At 42.3% G+C, this 21,503-nt stretch overlaps 1 protein-coding gene across 24 annotated transcripts in view; it reads right to left on the bottom strand.

Annotated features, from left to right (window-relative positions):
* RARB (retinoic acid receptor beta) overlaps positions 1-21,503 on the bottom strand; it is a 794,145-nt gene that overhangs the window by 736,297 nt on the left and 36,345 nt on the right. Inside the window, exon 3 of one of the 24 annotated variants that reach the window (XR_016233342.1) lies at positions 368-955. The exons of 22 other annotated variants lie outside the window; for them this stretch is intronic. The gene's annotated coding sequence lies outside the window, so the exon portion shown is untranslated. Of the gene's footprint in view, positions 1-367; positions 956-19,936; positions 20,679-21,503 lie in introns of those variants that run through there. One more of the 24 variants, XR_016233347.1, reaches the window with a different exon arrangement.

The following is a 21,503-nucleotide window of genomic DNA, read 5'->3' as shown; positions in this document are numbered from 1 at the left end:
ACAGTTGCAGAATACACATTCTTTTTGCCAATGCATGGAACTTTTGCTAGGAGAGACCATGTCTTAAGCCATAAAACAAGTCACATCAAATTCAAAATTAATCAGAATTATACCATGCATTTTTTCTGACCACAATAGAATGAAGCTGGAAATCAACTGAATCTCTAGAACATATGCAAACACATGGTAACTGAATAACTTGTTTCTAATTGAACAGCGAGTCACTGAATAAACCTAAAGAGAAATCAAAAAGTTCCTGAAAACAAATCAAGATGACAGTACAACACATCAAAACTTAAGGGACCACTTCTTTTCACTGGGGTCTCACCCACAGATGTCTTTCATGTAGGATATTTTTGCCACAATGTCTTGGCTTTCCATGCCTTCAATAGTCTCATGAGTTTTTCATCCAGACCAGAATGCCTTAAAGGCCGATTCTGAGGTCAGAGTGCTACTTAAAGAGATTGTCATTGTATGAGTCTGCTGTATGGACTGCTTCCCATGTTGAAGCATTCACTCCTTTTTAAATTTTATTATTATTACCAAACACTTAATCCCATCCATATGATCACTTTAACACTGAATCCTATCTGTATTTCACTTTTACATTTAAAATGCTATTTTTAAACCAACCCGTTTATGGGGATTTGGGGTCCCATGTCTAGTTTTTAAACTCTTGGCAGCCGGTGCCCTGGTTCACTTGGTTAATCCTCCACCTGCAGCACCTGCATCCCATATGGGCACGGGTTCTAGTTCCAGTCGCTCTTCTTCCAGTCCAGCTCTCTGTTGTGGTCTGGGAAGGCAGTGGAGGATGGCCCAAGTGCTTGGGCCCCTGCACCCACAATGTAGACCAGGAGGAAGCACCTGGCTCCTGGCTTTGGATTGGCGTAGCTCTGGCCGTAGCAGCCATTTGGGGGTGAACCAATGGAAGGAAGACCTTTCTCTCTGTCTCCAACTGTCAAATAAAAAAAAGAGGAATTAAACTGTACCCTTGGAAGTAAGTCTATAGGAATGTATGCAGGACTATAGTTTTGCAGTTACAAACTTTGTAGATTTCATGATTACAGTGCCCACCTTCCTACCCACATTCCCACACCCCTTCCTCCTTCCTCCTCCCTCTTATTCACTTTTACTAAGATCCATTTTCAATTAACTTTATACACATACATTATCTCCACATTGAGTAAAGAGTTTGACAAATAGTATAAAAAGACTTCAACAGTCAAAACAAAGACTGTTAAAAGTCATTGGCCTCCAATAGCTAAAACAATCTTAAAAATCACAAAGTTGGAGGCATCACAATACCAGATTTCAAGACATACTATAGGGCAGTTATAATCAATACAGCTTGGAACTGGCACAAATCAGACTTGCAGACACATAGAACAGGATAGAAACTCTAGAACTCAACCCATGCATCTACACCAACTTATCTTTGAAAAGGGGGCTAAAACCAATCCCTGCAACAAGAACAGTCTCTTCAAGAAATGGTGCTTGGAAAACTGGATCTCCACATACAGAAGTATGAAGCAGGACCCCTACCTTATACCTTACAGAAAAATCCACTCAAAATGGATTAAAGACCTACGTCTATGACCTGACACCATGAAACTATTAGAGAACACTGGGGAAACCCTGCAAGACATTGGCATAAGCAAAGACTTCTTAGAAAAGACCTCAGAGGTCTCACTGCAGTTTTGATTTGTAGTTCCCTGATGACTAGTGATTCTGAGCTTTTTTTCCTATGTCTGTTGACCATTTGGATTTCTTTTAAAAAGTGTCTGTTTACATCCTTGCCCATCTTGTAACTAGATTACTTCCAAAAGAAACTTGCAACAACAAAACAAAGACATTTTAATGACACTGATTCTTCCAATCCATGAACATGGGAGATTTTTCCTTTAGTATATTCTATTTCTTTGTTTAGTGTTGTGTAATTCTCATTGTAGAGATCTTTGACATAATTGGTTGAATTTTCTCCAATGTATTTGATTTTGTAGCTGTTAAGAATGGGATTTCTTAGTTCTCAGCCATGGCATTGTCTGTACACGAAGGGTGTTGATTTTTGTGTATTGATTTTTATATCCTGTGACTTTACCAAACTCTTATATGAGTTCCAGTATTCTTAGTGGAGTCTTTTGGATTCCCTATATATAAAATGTAATTTGCAAATAGGGATAGTTTGACGTCCTTCTTCCTAATTTGTATCCCTTTATTTTTCTTGCCCAATGTCTGGCTAAAACTTCCAGGACTGGGGCCAGTGCTGTGGCTTAGCAGGTAAAGCTGCCACTTGCAGTGCCGCATTTCATATGAGTTCTGGCTGTTCCACTTCTGATCCAGCTCTCTGTTATGGCCTAAGAGCAGTAAGAAGATGGCCCAAGTCCTTGGACTCCTGCACCCACGTGGGAGACCGGGAGGAAGTTCCTAGCTCTTCGCTTGGGATCAGCACAGCTCTGGCCATTGCAGCCAATTGGGGAGTAAACCAGCGGATGGAGACCTCTCTCTCCCTGGCTCTCCTTCTGTGTATCTCTGAATTTCAGATAAATCAATCTTAAAAACCTTCCAGGACTATACTGAATAGCCATGTGACAGTGAGTATCCTTATCTGTTTCCAGACTTCAATGGAAATGCTTACTTTTCCCCATTCAATAGGATACTGGCCATGGGTTTGTCATCAACTGGTGTGATTTTGTTGAGGAATATTCTTCTATACTAAGTTTGCTTAGTCTTCATCATAAGAGAGTGTTATATTACAAAGAACTTTCATATTTTCCTCTTTGTTTTATTTCTTGGGTACCCCAGAAAGATACTGGCACAGGAAAAGAGTTCTTGGAAAAGACCGCGGAGGCAAAGGCAATCAAAGCCAAAATTCACAAATGGGATTACATCAAATTGAGAAGCTTCTGTACTGCCCAAAAGACTCAGGAAAGAAGAGGCAACCAACAGAATTGGAGAAATTATTTGCAAACTATACAACTGATAAAGGATTAATAAACAGAATATATAAAGTGATCAAAAGACTCAACACAAACAATCCGGTTAAGAAATAAGCAAAGGACTTAAAGAGGCATTTTTCCAAAGAGGAAATACAAATGGCCAACAGACACATGAAAAAAATGCTCAGGATCACTAGCCATCAGGGAAATGCAAATCAAAACCACAATGAGGTTTCCCCTCGCCCCTGTTAGAATGGCCTTCATACAGAAATTAAGTCAAAAAATGCTGGCGAGGATGTGGGGAAAAATGGTATCCTAGTCTACTGCTCATCGGAATGTAAAATGGTAAAGCTACTATGGAAGACAACGGGGAGATACCTCAGAAGTCTACCTACTGTATGACCCAGCCATCTCATGCTTGGGAAGTTACCTAAGGGAAATGAAATCAGCATATCAAAGAGTTATCTGCACCCCCATGTTTATTGCAGCTCAGTTCACATTGGCTAAGATATGGAAACAACCCGAATGTCCATCAATTAAAGGCTGGATAAAGAAATTAGGGGACATGTATGCTGTTGCTCCCCCTCTTCGTGGAGGAACGACACAGGACCCTGCGCTGTTCTTTCTGTCTGCTCGGCACTCCCCGGGTTTGCTGCTGGTTCTTCCCGGGTTGGCTACTATCCCTTCCACCTCCGTGGAAGGGCGGTTCCCCCTGGCCACATTCCCCACTTCCGCAGGGGAGCGGCACGCCGCCGGCCGGCTTTCTCGGGGGCTGCACGGGTGTTCCTTCAGCTAGATGTTCCCCTTAGATGTTCCTGGTGCATGCCGTCTCTCTCCTCCTTTATAGTCCTCTTCCACCAATCCCAACTCTGCTACCCACACGCCCAGCACGCTGCTCTCCTCCAATCAGGAGCAAGTCCTACAGTTTATTGGTTGAACTGGAGGCAGCTGTGTAGAAGCTGTTTCCCTTCTCAGCACCATATTGTGGGAGAGCAGATGCATAGAATAAGTCTTAATTCCAGTAACTTAGTCTAGTCCGGGTTGCTCCCCACATATGCCATGGCATACTACAGTGATAAAAATGAAATCTTGTTATTTGGAACAAGATGGATGTAACTGGAATACATCATACTTGGTGAAATAACCCAATTCCAAAAGGACAAATAACTTATTCTCACTGACCAGTGATAGCTAATAGAGCACCAAAAATGTCATCTGTGGAAGTGAAATTAACACTTTGAGATGCAGTATCTTTGAACAGCTCTCTTCTCCACTGTTGAGGAACAGATTTCGTACTATTTATTGAACTCTTTACTTAACATACAATTAATCACATGCATATAAAGTTAATTGCAAATAGATCTCAGTAAAAAGAATGAGAATAGGAAAGGGTGGAGGGAAGTATGGGAGTACAGGTGGGAGGGTATGTAGGGTGGCAAGAATCATGTTTCTAGAGTTTATGAAATGCATGAAATTTGCATACCTTAAATAAGTTTCCTGGAGGAAAAATGCAGTTACTGAATTGGTAATTAAAATTAGTGTGGATACCTATTTATTCAGAGTAGTTTAGCATTTGGGATTCTAATCAGACTATGACCAGATTATCATGTTGGGTACTAGACCAACTTAGATATATGCATTATTTTGTTTTAAAGCCATGTGATTTCATTGTTTTGTTTTGTTTTTCTGGTCTTCATGGTAGGTAAAAGGCCAGGAGAGGCCAAGAGAGACAATGGGGCAAAGAGAAATAAGACACTTAAGAGTCTAAGTGAGCTTCAGTCTGCTGGTTTACCCCCAAATGTCTTTAATAGCTGGGGCCCAATTCAGTTGGAAGTCAGCAGCTGAAACGTCACTCAGGTCTCTCAAAGGTGGCAGGGACCCGAGTAAATCAATCATCACACACTGCCTCCCAGGGTAGGTATTTGATAATGCTGGAATAGGAAGCAGAGGCAGGATTCAAACCCAGGTAGTCTGATATCCAACATTAGAGTCACAGGTCACCCTTTAACTGCTATACCAAATGCCTGCCACTAATTTTGTTGCGATGAAACAAATCCCTGGTACATGGCTGTCTGCTATAAACAGAAATAGGGAGCCATTTTTATAAATCTCTGATGTAGTTTTAGTTTCAATGCTGTGGCACTAGGAAAATTAATGTACAAATTCAATCCTTAAGTTTCTCACTCTGCAATCAAGTTGAGACATTTTAACTGTATCCCTACATTCACTATAGATGATCTTGAGCAATTTCACTTCATGCATTTGTTCCATCGGTTGTCTAAATTCAAGTAAATCCAAGCAGAAAAACCTTCCGTTAAGCAGAGTCAGCATCTTACATGCATTGTCACTTCAGAGAGCCACATGTCAAGTTTTCCTCATATACGATATCCACATGAGAGGCAATCGTCATTATCTTCCAGTATCTTGCTGGAGTTGAGAAGTCTAATGAGTTACAGGTTTTCTTAGATATGGAAACCAAAAGCATCTCAGACTCAAGTGCTAACTACCTAGCCTCTAAGCACAGTTACTGAGAGCAATCATAGAACATTCACTTTACAAATAGAATCAGGTACAACTTAATTTGATCGTGTTGAAAGATCCTTATTCTGCTCAGTGGAGACCTTTCACACTGACGTCCTTCTGGGGTGGGAGTTCATTGCACTGTGCTCCAAATCTGTCTATCCTTTTTTAATTAAATTTTTCTACATTCAGTTAAAATGTCCCTTCCTACAACAGACCCATTGGTTACTCTCCTCCACGAAAGGGCCACACATAGTATATTCAACTCACCTTACACCTGAGGGTTTCTCAAGTATTTAAAGGTGTCCAATAATGACCGACATTTTAGTTTGTACCAGGTACTACCTCAAGTATGTTTTATTCACTCTTAATATGTCTACTGAATCCTTTTGAAGGACACAGACATGACAAGGTTCCCCAACTCATCCAATGATGACATAGACAAGAAATTCAAGATGTGTGTGCACCCCTGTGAGCCTCATACCCACATTTGAGCTCATGTACCTTTTAGAGCCACACTCCCTTCCTCCTTTATATCTTATTTGCATGTTCCCAGCAACTGTTATCTATTAGGGTATTTAAGCACAGCTCGAGTTACGGAAATGACACGGAGGCAGTATTTGCTGAATATGCTCAGAAGTGACTGTTACCCACCCGAGACTAAGGTTCCACACTGATGCTTTTTTACAATTCCAGAATGTCGTCCTCAGGGCCTGGAATTTGATCTTCTTTGGCCTCTACTATGTTTCTGCCAGTCTCGACATCAATTTCTTCTTCAGTCAGCAGAGTCCTAAGACTTTTAGGCAAAGTCTAACTGGACATGTTGAGATCTGATGGTAACTATCAACCTTTTTCCCCTAGGAAGACACCCTCAACTCCCATCGCCCCAAACATTGTCCAACAGTCCTCTGATGCCATCCGGAGAGGAACCACAGGGATCAGGTTCATTCAATTTTTCATACCCAATTTTCGCTTAACCTTGTTTTGCTAACACTTTTTACATTAGATAATGTTTATCTGAAACTATCGGGACCAGTCTTCTCTCCTCCTCAAACATGCGTTTTCCTTCAAAATAGTGCTATAGATTTAGCATCCTCTAAGTTTTTTGAGGCCTAGAACAACTATTTCTGTATTCTTGGTAAAAAGCTGTTTGAATACAGGTTTTTATTTTATAGACTAACTGAATTATCCTTTTAATGCCACTTGTGGCGAGGTCTGCTCATTTTAAGAATTCTAACTCTTACACAAAGTGTTACAGCTGTGAACAAAGCTGAAGAGATTCCCTCCAAGTGAGAAGATGGTTTTATTTTAGAGACACTTTTAATTATTAAGCAGTCCAATTTATCATTAGTGCCCATAACGAAACAGAGTAAGGCAATTTGGAGGGAATGGAGCAGAGGTGCTATAAAATAAAATCCAGTTGTAACGTTTATCACAGCTTGCCACAGAGAGATGTATTCTGCTGGAAGCCATAGTTTGAGATGTAAAACTTGAGCCGTTAGAGCACTTATGTAGGCCCTGTGGCAGAAGGCAGCTAGCTGTGCACAGAAGAGTTCTTTCCTTCTGTGCACACAGTGCAGCTGCCTCTTCCCTGGCAGTCCAGTATAGCCTCAAGACCTAGTGGAGCTCCAGCCCAAGGAACACAGTGGCAGGGATGTGTGTCATTTTGGGGTCTTCACCCTGAACTCTCCCCTCTAAGTCTGGCCTTTTCCTGCTTCTGAGTGGCTGTGATGGGGAAGCCCCAGGGCAGCCCGAGACTTGCGCATTGAAAGTCTGTAGCATGATGAAGGGGATTCCGACTTGCAGACTGGAACAAAGCGGCCAGACTAGAAGCCCCTAGAAGCCCCCCAGGTGGAACTGGTAGGCAAGTGACAAACTTTGCTCTATTAAGCCTGGGGGTTGGGAAGCATCTGTATGTTAGCTAGCCATGTTTTAATTAATAGCTCCCTTTTAGAAACTGGTAACTGTGAAGCTAGAAAAACACCAAGCTCAGACACAACTCCAAGAAGTTCATAGAAAGGTAGAGTTACAATAGGAGCTTATTTTGGTCCAAAACAGTTTAAAGTACAGGTTTTTCTTTATACACATTGTGTCCAACTTTTGTACACACTCTGTACTTGATCATGATGCCATCCAGTTATCCCAGGGTTGATCTTTAATACAGCGTCTACTGAAACAGTTACTACAGGCTTTGGGATAAGAGACGTTAGCATGCCACAGGCACCGTGATGCAGTGGAGTAAACCTTATCAGTATAGGAGTATGGCTTTCACTTCCCCAGCTCCTCCACTTTTTCACCTGCCTGCTAGTGCACCTGGGAAAACAGATAGCTGAAGTCTGTGGTCCCCTGCTACCCACATGGGAGACCTGGTTGGAGCTCCTGGCTCCTGCCTGGCCCAGTCCTGGCTGCTGCTGGCATTTTGGGAGTGAGCCAGCAAACAAAAGACCTGTCTATGTTGTAATAGGAATCCATTTCACAGAAAAGACACACATTAGTACTGGGGGCCTGAATCAAAGGGGCAACCTATGAAGTTTTCCTTAAAGTCTTAGATGGGCTACGGGAAATATCAAGTGCCATTTAACATTTTTGCTGACACTTCAAGTTTTAGGCTTAGAGAAAGCAATTCTTCAGTTTTAAGTTCAGTGTTTAGGTTGAGGAAAATATAAAGTGGCCATGGGAAAACATACTATGCAAGACTCAAACCCTTTGCTGAAAACTGAAGATTCAGACTCACAGGGTGGCTGTGACAATTACATGAAATGATCGATTATCTAGCAGGTGGGGGCTTTTCCACAATCCCTGCCTAGAACAATGGAAGCTGGCATCTTAATTTTAGGACGCATGTCTCAAAGCTACACAGAAATCCAGCACTTTACTGTTGAGAACACAAACACAGGCAAGGAAATACCACATAGGTTACTCAGCGGATAAGCATTAACATGTGCATAATTAGAATCCCGTGTCCTGGATGGACATCGGCTTCCCAGTCAGATGCCCTCACCCATTATCAGAACAGAGGTCCGATGCTGCCCTCCAGCTCCTAGTTCCAGCTTCCTGCTAATGCACACTCCGAAGGCACTTGTGACGACGGCTCAAGTCACTGGGTCCCTGCCCCGTTGGAGGACTTGGACTGAGCTCCTGGCTTCACGTCGGGGGACTCTGCAGACATCTGCTGAGGGCACTAGGAGACGGGAACTCCCTTTCATATCTGTCCCCACTCCTGTAAGTGCAACCCTTTATCCTTCAAAGTCACACATTCGAAGTGTCCTTTAAAAAAATAGGCATTATGGTCTAGAGCTTGAGACACTAGTGAAGACGCCCATATTCCATGTCCGTGGAGCGCCTGGGTTCAGTTCCAGCTTCTGCCAGTGCAGACTCTGGGAGGCAGCATGTGATGGCTGCAGTGGCTGAGTACTTTCCATACTCATGGACACCTGGTTCACACTGCTGGCTCTTATCTGAGAACTATGGAGGGAAACAGTTAGGGGAGTTCTCCCATGTGCCTGTACCCATGTCTACCTCTCAAGAAACTTACTGAATGATGTTCTTATTTATTTTGTTTCTGTCCATGTAAGTGTCAACTTTGTCCCCAGAGCATAAATGCAGACTGTAATCGAAACCCTGCCCCCCCCCAAAAGAAAAAACACCTTGGTATCTTAAGACGGAACAGTTTATTGTATTTTATTCTATGTAAAAGGAATTTAACAACAAAAAAAAAAGAGATAAGCTTATTGGAAGTAGGTTAAAACTCAAGTATTTGGGGTTGCATTGTGATGCAGTGGGTTAAGCCGTTATATCTCACTGGAGTACCAGTTCATGTCCCAGCAGCTCTACTTCCCAGTCCAGCTCCCTGTTAACGTGCCTGGGAAAGCAGCAGAATAAGGCCCAAGTGCTTGGCCCCTGCGACCCATTTGGGAGACCTAGATGGGAGTTCCAGGATCCTGGATTTGGCCTCTCCAAGCCCTGGATCTTGTGGCAATCTGGGGAGTGAGTAGCAGGTAGAACATCTCGCTCTGCCTGTTTCAAGTAAATAAAAAGCTAATTCTTGGAAATGAGGTTAAAAAGCCCCAAAGATGAGGACAAGCAGGATCAGAAAGGCTTCCAGGGTAGAACAGATCTAACCCCACTGGATCAAGAGTGGTCAAAAGCAGCACCATGTACTCAACTGTTCCCCTATAACTTGCTACCTTCAGGCGTGTCCGTGAGCTTCGACATTACCGACATGTTTTACAACAGACTACAGCAGGTGCACAGTATGCAATTTGAGTGAGTGAATACATAAGCACCATAGCAGCTCAGAAAGGGAGAAAAAGACTAATATAGGACTGAGTCTAAAATCTGTAGCATAAATCCTGACTGGGAGCCTCTTCTACACGTTACTGTCTTAAACTGCTTAGAAACTTGGCTTCTTAACAAAGACTCAGTGCTATGACTAAAAAGGATAACTTCTAAAAATGCTCAGATACTTCTAGTACATTATACAAAAGATCATTATCTATATTATCATTAGAATTGTATTCTGTTTAAATCTACTGCAAATTAAAACTTCATGGGAAAAAAGGAGATTCAGCAGGATCTTAATATAACACTGATAAGGAGGATTGAAGGATGTGGAAAGCCAGAGACAACGGATCAAAGCATAGCAGTTGGGGAAAAAATGAAGTTTTATTCAGATAGTCAGCTATAGACATTAATGTTGATGGCTCATCTACAAATGTGGAGGCTGGTGTTGTGGTATACCGGGTTAAGTTGCCACCTGTGATGACAGATCCCATATGAGTACTGGTTCACATCCTGGCTACTCCCACTTCCAATCTAGCTCCCTGCTAATGTGCAACAGAGGATGGCCCAAGTGCTTAGGCACCTGTACCCACGTGGGAGACCAAGAAGCAGCCCCTGGCTTTAGCCTGGCCCAGCATGGCCATTTCGGGAGTGAACCGACGAGTTGAAGATCTTTTTCTGCCTCCATCCCCCTACATTCTACCTACCCACCTACCCACCCACCCATTCTCCCTTTTAAAGAAAAAATAAAAAAGACAACTAAAGGCAAAATGAAGTTCTCCTACTAAGTGCCAATTCAGGGCTAAGCATTTCCTTTGTTTTTCCATAGATCTTTCTTGAAGTAACCATTTTTGTTTCTTCTAATTCTGGAATTTAAAACTAAGAAGCCTTTGGTCAATTTATTCTCCATCCCCGACTTGACCTCCTTTCTGCTCTTCAAGAAAGCATTACCACTCAAAGTATCTGACTGTTGTTCATTATGTTGAACTAAGCTGCATGCAAGTGTAGTCTTAACACGAGGATCCAGGTTGTTAAGGTGCTTGCTTCACTGATTTTCCTTGTCTGAAGCTGCGGGTGTATTGGCTTTCAACGTACACAGCATATGGTACCTGCAATCTCTTCTAGTATACTCTACTGCTACTTATTCAAGAAAATAGGTGTTTGCAAGAAAACACAGCAACTACACACCCTTATATTATTTTTTAAAAGTTTCCTGGAGATACTTTCTATAAGACAATTAAGGGAGCAAGTGACTTAAATAGTCACCCTGACAAAATCTTCCAGGAGGCCAGGTATCTGACAAGAACCACTACTTTTCTCCACTGTCATCCAAAGGCCTGGAATATGCTCTAGTACTGTAGAGAATGCTTGGGAACTGTGGGTAAATCACAGGTCTAAGAGGGTAAATATAATCCATTCAAATTCTAGGTTACTCTAGGGTGTTTTATAAAGGCATCAAAGCTCCCTCACCCCAGTGACTTCCAGAATCAATGTCAACGTTTAGAATTGTAGAGTAGTTTGGGGTGTTTGGTGGGGGCGCAGAAGGGGCATTGTGGTACAGGTTAAGCCAGTGCCTGCCATGCTGCCAGCATCCCATATGGGCACCTGTTGGTATCCAGGCTTCTCCACTACTGATCCAGCTCTCTAATGCACCTGGGCAAGCAGTGGAGGATACTCTAGGTGCTTTGACCCCTGCCCTCAATGTGAGAGATGTGAACCAAGTTCCAGGCTTCTGGCTTCACCCTGGCTCACTCCTGGCCATTCTGACTACTTGGAGTAGATAAGATAGAATACCGCCCCCCCAACTTTGCCTTTCAAATAAAGCTTAAAAAAAAAAAAATCAGAGTCAACATTTCTAAAGGGTCCTCCTTCCTCAAGTTATCTCTAAAGCAACAGGCCATTCAGAGAAGTATTTCTTACCAAGTAGTTTTGACGAATGTTACTTACTGGATTCTTCCATTAGCAACCACGTTTGTATTTTCAGGCACAGAAAGGTGACAAATCTGTTTGACTCTACTTTGGGAAGTATACTAGATATTTACCTATCAAACCTTCCTTTTAAGCTATCCCGTTCTCTTGTGAGTAGGTACTCGAAGGTTCTGCGTATTCAGGAGCAATGCTGAGTTGATAACATACCGTCCCACGTGCTCACTCCTCACATTCTTCCAGTTGTGGTGATGCATTCGCCGAGCTCTTCCTCACTCAACTGTGGACACTTGAGTTCTTAAGTCCAGCTGTTCGCATTTAGCAGACACCTGCTTCCTTTCACGACTTCCTCACTGCATCCCTTTAGATCTACTTAGTTGTCTCATAGTTAACTCCCTTTTATGGTCTATCACTCGAAGTTGGGCCCTAGCCCAACAGCAACAGCAGGGCTTCGGCCTCAAATTTTCACTTACTAAAAAAGTCCCATCTTCCTACATTCTGCATCAGATCCCAGAGTAAGGCCAAAAAGATTTAACAAGGTAGGCAGGCGACTCCGATACTTGCAGTTGAAAACTACTACTCTATGCCCTTAAAGACTCTGGTTCGGCTGGCACCGCGGCTCAATAGGCTAATCCTCCACCTGCGGCGTTGGCACACAGGGTTCTAGTCCCTTCGCTCCTCTTCCAGGCCAGCTCTCTGCTGTGGCCCGGGAAGGCAGTGGAGGATGGCCTAAGTCCCTGGGCCCTGCACCCACATGGGAGACCAGGAGAAGCACCTGGCTCCTGGCTTCGGATCAGCGCGGTGCACCAGCCGCAGCGGCCATTGAGGGGTGAACCAATGGAAAAGACCTTTCTCTGTCTCTCTCACGGTCCACTCTGCTTGTCAAAACAAAACAAAAAGACTCTGGTTCAAGGGCTTGTCCATGCCTTTTTCTTCACCCAGCTTCAACTACTGTCAACTCTTCTAGTACTTAGTACAATACCTATCACATGGTTGCTGCTTCCTAAGTGTTGTTTAATTCCAAGTCGATGTAATCAGCCCAGCTCCAAGTCCTACTCTATTTGCTTATCTCGTGGCCTCTTCAATTCACTCTATCCAATACTGTTTTCCTTCCTGTAACTCAATCCAACAATGAATACCAAATGTTATTTCTATGTTTCTGGCTTCTTTTAAGTTGTCTCAGTAGCACGGTTTTTAAAGATAAAAATCTTAAAATTATAGGCTTAGTTTACCCAGTATCTTGAAGCTACTGAAGGGCAGAATCCTGGTTTTCATTTGGGTATTTTGGGCAACAATATAAACCACATCTAAGCAGTATTATTCATTATACTGTTTTTCCTTAAGCCAAACATCGGCAAAGCCGCTGATCTCTTGTCTGCCTGCATCTTCCACATTCAGTTAGTTGAAGCACTGAAATCCACTCACTCTGCAGCAAACATACTACAGTCTTTCTGACTTCAGTATCCTTCCCTGGAACATGAGTCTATTTCTCCCTCCTACACAACCCCCAACAACCTGTTATCCAGATAGTAGTAGCCACAGCAAACTTCTCAAAACTCTCCTTGCCTCCTTTTCTCTGCAAAAAACAATGTTTACTACTGCCAATAAAATATGGGCCAGACCATATCACAGCTTTCAGTTCCCCCCAGTTTATGCTTTCTTCTTCTCTTGCCATTTTCTCAATTCTACTGTACATGTCTTTCATATGTTTGAACACTAAATGCTCCCCCCCACCCCAAGCTTCCAGAGGTATGCATCCTTGTGCTGCCATCACTCATTCTCTAACTACCTTTTTAAGATTTGAAAGGCAGAGTTAGAGATAGAGGCAAGGACAAATAGAAGGTGAGACAGAGGTCTTCTATGTGCTGGTTCGCTCTTCAGATGGCCACAATGACCAGAGCTGTGCCAATCTGAAGCCTGGAGCTTCCTCTGGGTCTCCCATGTAGGTGCAGAGGCCCAAGGACTTGGGCCATCTCCTACTGCCTTCCCAGGCCATAGCAGAGAGCTGGACTGGAAGTGGAGCAGCTGAAATGCAAACCAGTGCCTACATGGGATGCCGGCACTGCAGGCGGCAGCTTCACCCACCACATCACAGTGCCGGCCCTCTGGCTACTTCTATTATCAGATGAGGAGTCATGCTATCCATGAGCCCCTCCAGCCTAGACTAGATCCTTGTAATACATAAACTAAGACCAGTCCTTGTGGTCTCATGTTTAGTGCCTATAACACTTGTGGCTGTACTTCTGTATTCCTTAGCTTCACTTCAACAGAACACACTGAGGAAAACCACCAAGAGCCACCTTCTTGTCTAGTGTAGACAAAGAAACCATTAATGAAAACTGAAGTTCTTATGTGCTGCAATAGGACAATCATCAAGTAGTCAGGATTCCATTTGGTTACAAGTAACAGGACACATGATCCAACAGTGTAAGTAGATCCTCATCTAATTCCTGTAAGTTGACTGATGAGACAATATTGGCTAGTGCCATTGTTCAGTGATGCTTTCAAGAACTCAGGCTCAACCTGTGCTGAGATTCTTACTGTGTTAGAGTTGTTCATCTTTGTTGGCTTACATAAGGCAAGTATTTCATTTCCCAGTGTTAAGTTTGTACTACATGTGGAAGTCAAGGAACAAAATCCTTGAAAGCTCATCAAGCTTAGACTACTTCTATTAGAAATGGCAAGACACAGCCAGCGCCGTGGCTCAATAGGCTAATCCTCTGTCTGCAGCACCAGCACCTCAGGTTCTAGTCCTGGTTGAGGCACCGGATTCTGTCCCGGTTGCCCCTCTTCCAGGCCAGCTCTCTGTTGAGGCCCAGGAGTGCAGTGGAGGATGGCCCAAGTCCTAGGGCTCAGCACCCACATGGGAGACAAGGAGAAGCACCTGGGTCCTGGCTTCAGATCAGCACGGTGCATCCGCTGCAGCGGCCATTGGAGGGTGAACCAATGGTAAAGGAACACCTTTCTGTCTCATTATCCACTCTGTCAAAAAAAAAAAAAATGGCAAGACACACACAGTGATGTGCACCCATGTCTATGTGGTACAAAGTGCATCAATCCCCAGGCTGGAGGTGGCCCATCAACACTGGGTACCCTCGCCAGTGTCACTGGTAAAGATGGGCAGATTGGGAGGAGATGTGGTCAGGACAATCAAGTACATGGAGATATTCTCATATTGTGCTAGAGGGATGCATGAGACAAAGAAAATGAGATGTTAACTGCATTTGCCTTCTAGGATACTTGTTTTCACCACCCGTTGTCATCACACCTAAAACAACCCTTTCAGGAACCCCTTAGGGCCAAGGGTAAGAAAACAGATGGATGATATACTAGGCCATCCCCTGGCCTTGTTTGTTGTAGAGGATTTGGTTAATGTTTCCAAGATAATGGAGTCAAGACAGTTTGGAAGAATACACTAAACTCGTGGAAGAATGAGCTAGGATTCTGCTAGTTTATCAATACGCAGTGGAGTAGAGCGCCTGCTGTATGCCAGCCATCTTCATATGCTGGGGTAGCCGGAAGCACTCGCCTCACTAACCTCGGCCTGTTGGGACAGTTACCACCCAAGCTCCCTACCTGCCAAGCTGAACTTTCCTTGGATTGCACAGCAATCCAAATGCTCTCTGCACCTTTCTGTCCTGCCTTCTTCACTGGAGGTGAGACTTGCATCACTGCATCGTAACAGCTCTTGGTCTTCCTTTTCTTGCATTGGTGATTCTTCTGCTTACACCTTTAACATTAATCCCATTGGGGTATCTTCTGCTCAGAGGACTTATACTACCACATATATTACTTTATCTAATTCTCATGATAGTCCTTTGAGGCCAGCATTCACATGTTAGAAATAAGAGATGAAAATTCAAGAACTCGTGTATTCTGGATCTTGAAGTTGGAAACCAGATAAAGAATCCAACAAGTTTTGAATCAACACTTTTCTTCTGCATAAGAAAATTGATTCTACAAAGCATAGATGGAAGTTAAGGCAGGGTCATAAATGACCTGGCAAGTAGCATTTCTTTAAAGAAAGGCTTATTTTTAGGACTTGACTAGTATTCTAATACCCTATAAAACACGGATTTATTAAAGCTCTGGTAGTATACTTTATAATTGACTTGAACATTTTTTAAATGCTTATTTTAATACCAGAGTTACAGGACAGAGATACCTTCCATCCCCTGGTTCACTCCTCAGAAAGCTGTAACAGCCAGGACTGAGCCAGGCCAACCAGGAGCTTCTTACAGGTCTCCCATGTGGGTAGTAGAGCCCAAACACTTGGACCATTAGCAGGGAACTGGATCAGAAATGGAGCAGCTGGGACATGTACTGGTGCCCATATGCGATGCCAATGTTGTAGGTGGCAGATTTACCTGTTATGCCACAATGCCAGCCCTCAATATTCTTTTTACCAATCTGTATTAGGTATGGGGCAGACATGTGGTAAAGCTGTCAGGATTTCCACACACCATATTCAAGTGCTTGGGTTTGAAACCCAGCTGTTGTTCATTCCACCTTCATGTGATGTACATCCTTGGAGTTTGCACTAACTCCAAAATTGTTCAGTCCCTGCCACCTGAGTGGGAGACTCGGATTCAGTTCCTGGCTGGTTGCAGCCTGGCCAGCCCCAACTGTTGTGTTTGAGGCATGAACCAGCAGGTGAGAGCTACCTCACATTAAGACAAGACTCATATTTTGGGTTACCCTTAATTACAGGACCCAAAATATTTCTCAAAATATACCCCCCTTCACTGAAGCTAAGACTTATCAGACTCTGTATTCCATTTTTAATCAATACCTTATACCTCACAGTCACCATACAGTATTACGCAAGATCATTGAGCAGGAGACAGTCTCTCAAGTGCATTACCAGCCTAAGTTCTAATATTTTGAAGATCGCATACCTCTTTATATTAAGTATCCTCTAAAAATGTAATGTAAGTTGTTGGCATTTATTGTTATTTAACAGTAGATAGTGATTTACATATTATACATGTAAAGGAAAACTTTGAAATGTATTTGATGGACTGCAAGTACTAGGTTTCATATCCATGTATGTAATTTCAAGTTCATGGATAAGCTGTCACCCAAAAGCTGAAATGCTACATTGTTAGTCTTATAACGGCATTTATCTTCCTGTATTACTCACAACTGTACCTTCTATTTTTATATTCCAGATCTAATTCTACTTTAAAATAATGCATCACTTTGAAAATTTTACTTCCTGGTATCCTAGTGCTGTCCCTATTTTTAAAAAGTAAAGCTTATTTTAATTTGCATTACTTATCCTTTGTCAAAAAAAAAAGGAGTTACGCTACTCAACATAGGCAGAAATTACAGTAGAAATGTTAGCCATGGGGGTTTTTCTTGTGATTAATTTTGGAAGCACAAAATTAAGTTTGTAAGTAATAGTTTATTTAAAAACAGTAATAGTTTATCTAAGACTTTCAATGACTTCATTATACCCATTTTGCTTAGAGGCTCCTTATCTCAACCGTCTGAAAAGTCAAAAAATTTTAGAACATCATCTTCACCCTTGTAATGATCCAGGTATATGAAAAGGTCTAGGTATTTTTGCTATACATATAACTGCAGATTTAGTGTACATAATTCATGTAAAATATCCAGATGGGCAGAGCTAGCTCTTATTGTCCAGTCAGCCAAAGTACTTATTTTACAAAGAAGTAGGATTACTACTAATTCTCCAACATTGCTATAGCAACCTTTTTGACATACAGAGACAGGCGATTGCTCTATGACAGACATCGAAGAGGGCACTGGATGGTTTCTTCATCTTCAAATCAATTCAGAAATTCCCAACAGAACCCGAGTTAGCCATCCCATCTCACGCTCCTTCACATTGTGTCCCTAAATCTCAAAGCTCTACAGCAAGATTTCCAAGTGTGGATGCTATTCCTGTCCTGACAGTGGCTGAATAATGGAAAGGAAGAATGGTTTCAGCACTGATGTCAAGTCCTTCTCTGGAGATACCTACTCTTCCATTCCTTTTGCTTACTTTCTTCTCCCAAAGGCTTATAGGTTAGATGATTAGCTAGGAAGTTATGCCACATACTTAGAAGCCCAACAAGATGTTATTTGAAACCACATTGAAAGCATTTCTCTGGGACCAATTCATCTGTCAAATTCAAGACATGCTCCTTCTCAGACCTAAGCTATGGACAAGACACTTCATCACCTGAATCTGTTAGAAACAGTGGGGGAAAATGAAGTTCTATGGGTAAACACTCTGCACCCGATATAGCTGTGTACTGAAACACCAGTGAGCCCGAGATGGCTACTCTAGTGAGTCAGAGTGGCCAAGACTTTAAGGGGAACATATTTGCACATATCATTTATTTCATGTACATCATTTTGGAACATGATCATTCTTCCACCCTCCCTTCCCACCCATGCTCCCACCCTTTCTCCTTTTCCTATTTTTACAAAGACATTTTCATTTCGTTTTATAACCTTAAGGTTAGTCCTCCAATAAGTAAAGAGTTCAACTAGAAAAAAAATGTCAACAGTGTAGACAAGGGTTCTGATAGGGGAAAAAAAGACTTCCCAAGGGCAAGAAGGTGAGCCTTTTGATGCAGAGAAGGGAGCTGTTGGGTTTCTTGGACTGGCATTAGGAACCTTATTTACCGGTGTAGAGTCCATGCACACGGGTTTGTATCCATGCTTCCAAGAACTGGTTTTCACAGACTTTAGTGACAATATACCCACTGGCATTTCCAGATGTTTGTGGTTTATTCCATCACTCAAGATATGGGCCGATGGGAATGCCCACTCTTTCCCACTCCATTTTCCTTGAAAGATTTCCTTATTCTGTGCCTTCCTGTAACACTCCTGGGCTCCTTTAACTACCCCATCATGCATTGGCAATCAGTCTCCAGCCTCCCAAGGAAGCACCTAGCCTATGGAATCATTACATGGCTGGCCTTCTCATGACTAGTCTGCCAACTTCCTGTCTCACATCTCCCACCATCTCAGACCAAGCTTTTTCCCCCCCAGCTGACAATGTGTCACATACCTAACCAATGTATTTAACAGAACCTAAGTTTTTACTAGCAGAGGGAAGAAAAAAAGGCTTGAGTGTATTTAAGTCTTGGGTAGGTTTTGCAAAGCCAGTCATACTGTCTACGATCATCAGGTCAATGGATCTTCTGTGGATGTACCTTTATAAGTCCAAGGCATTTTATTCTTTCTTTTCCATCACCATTGCCCAACGTCTTTCCATAGTTTTGTCAGTCACTTTCACAGGGTTACTGGTCAAACTTAGTGTGTTACTTTGTTCAAATTAGGCATGCCTGACCACATCTTTGAAAATTTACATTGTAACTAACACATTAACACCATCCCTCTCATCCCATCTAGACAAACTCTGTTGTGCCAGTTTTCAAGAAGCATTATTTACAGCAAGCTTTGGCAAATTAGATAATTATTAAGCAAAACAATACGGTGCCCGAGATGATGCATTAACGGTTTCTAATGTTATTGAACCAAACGACAAGAGAGGCACTTTGTTCTTACTCACTTGGCAGACAATTACTCTTTGCTCCAGCAATACTTCATGTGCATACTTCCAAGGAAGACTCATGAATGCAAAGGTTCATTAAGGGAATGAGAGAATCGATTGTAAAATGGAAAAGGCCTGGTGAGGTCATATTTCAAAGAGATGAATATGGTACACTCCATTATGTTGTAATCAGCCTCTCTCTTTCATTCCACAAACTGTAATAGTTTATCCTAATTTTTTAAAACAGGAGAAACAATTGCTGCAGCCTCTGGCCATGTTCTTCCTTAAGCCATGCAAGGAGTCACATATGCTGCCAGCATTTTCCATTTACCGGGCTCCTTGGAGTCCACCAAACCAACATTACTGACCATTTTTCTCCTTAATAAGAAAAACATTCAAATGCTACTATTATTGCTGCCCTGGCAAACCACATTTAATAGATGGGACCTGCCCTATACATGACACTTCCAACATCAATCAAGACTGAATTTTATTTCAATTTATTATGGTTGCTGTCCAAATGAAAAAATGCTTATATCGTAAAAATGTCTTGCAATATAAATGTGCCAATGATGTAATCACAGATTTCAGGCAAAAGAAATCCTGATTTGGGTTCAACATTGGCCCATCCTTCCTCCTAAATTTTTCATTGAAGTTAAATCTAACGAAATAATGGGACTATTAAGAGGTTATGTTGGTACCAAGCAGAAGTCACATGTTAAATATTTTATGACTTTATGAGGGAGCTTTATTATGTTTTCATTCTTTAAGAAAGAAGTTGGTATTTCCAAATGATCTGGGATAAATGACTTTAATTTCACTTTCATTGAAGGCTCATCTGCAATTTTTTTTTCCCTGGAAACGACCATTCATCAGGGGAGCAGCACTGCTCAGCTTATTAGTGTGGAATTTATCCTTGGCCACAGCTGTTGGACGATAGAAGCTCCTCTGGGTCCTACTCGGTCCCCATCAGGCTTCCGTCTCTAATGATGGGAGACACAGATGTCAAGAGATGCTTTTCTCCAGTAGCCACAGAAGTCGTATAACGTTCTGCCTCACGTGATCACTGTTGACTGAACATTTTCAAAACAGGGAGCTGCCCAGTAGCTTTCCCAAGATGCTGTAAAAATCTTGAAATAATTAAGTAGCAATGCCAGCCAGCAAACCTGCTCCTTTAGTGTCCTTGAACCTTAACGTGTAACATCACATCACCAGGACAGCTTGTGACTTACAGAACGCAGGGCCAGCTTCTTGAGCTTATAACCTATGCTGTCACAAGGGCCCTGCTTCAAAAGGCCCCATGGTCACTTTAATCGTCTGTCTTGAAATCTTGGGTTCTTCAATGGGTTCCACATTTTCAGTTATCGTCGGTCCCCACAAACTAAGTATTACAGCAAAAGGTCATATGCAGGGTTTGAGTTGTTCCATGTTTCTTAAACATTTTTCAAGTCATGTTGCTCTCATTGTCCAGGAGCCATATCTTGAAGACCATGTTTTAGATGCTAGAATGACAAACATTTGATTTTCCTAGACCTGTTCAAGAGATGTCTTTACAAAGCAATTTTGGCAAATACGTTTTAAGTTTGCTGAGAAACAACTCTGATTAAAAACAGAACCCTTCCAGGAAGTAGATTCTCTACTCTTGCTGCTGCCTAGAAAGCAGAGCGGAGGCTGGACATAGAGCAATCACATAACAATGAGAACAGAAGGTAAACTTGAGTATTAGAGCCCAAGAGTTAACGGCAGCTATTACAGCAGGTGTTCCGAGACCGATACATCAGCCACAGGAGAGGAGTTTATGGTGTGGATCAGAGGAAGAAATCAATGCACTACAGTTGGCATGCCAAGTTGTAAGGAAAATACCCCAGATTCTTACAAAAAAAAAAAAAAAGTATTGTTTTAGGCATTGTGCCTTCCAGCATTTGCTGGAAAACACACACACACACACACACACCCCAAACCCTATCTATAAAGGCTTTGCTGTAATCCTACTATAATATTAAATCAAAGTGAAAAGTTATGTATCAGCCCTGAGCCTATTATCTAATTGTACTCACAACATGATACAGTTTTTCCTGCTTCAGTCTGCAAGGTCATCTCACAAATACGATCTCCAATTCTGATCTTGGAGTAGGAGGAGGCAATGCCTTAACCTGGTGACAGCATCAGTGCTACAGCCAAGTCTAAGGGTGACAGCAAGCCAACCAATGGAATCTTTAACTCCAGTCTTGACTCCCCATTCCATGACAAATTTTAACATCTATCTGAAGTCTTTATTTCCTCTATTTGCCAAATAAAGAGACTTGGACTAACTTTCTCAAAGTCCA

The sequence above is a fragment of the Oryctolagus cuniculus genome, chromosome 4 (genome assembly GCF_051225735.1).
Source record: "Oryctolagus cuniculus isolate XC-2025 breed Fujian yellow rabbit chromosome 4, ASM5122573v1, whole genome shotgun sequence".
NCBI classification, from domain to species: Eukaryota; Metazoa; Chordata; class Mammalia; order Lagomorpha; family Leporidae; genus Oryctolagus; species Oryctolagus cuniculus.
This window is presented reverse-complemented; position numbering and strand designations above follow the sequence as displayed.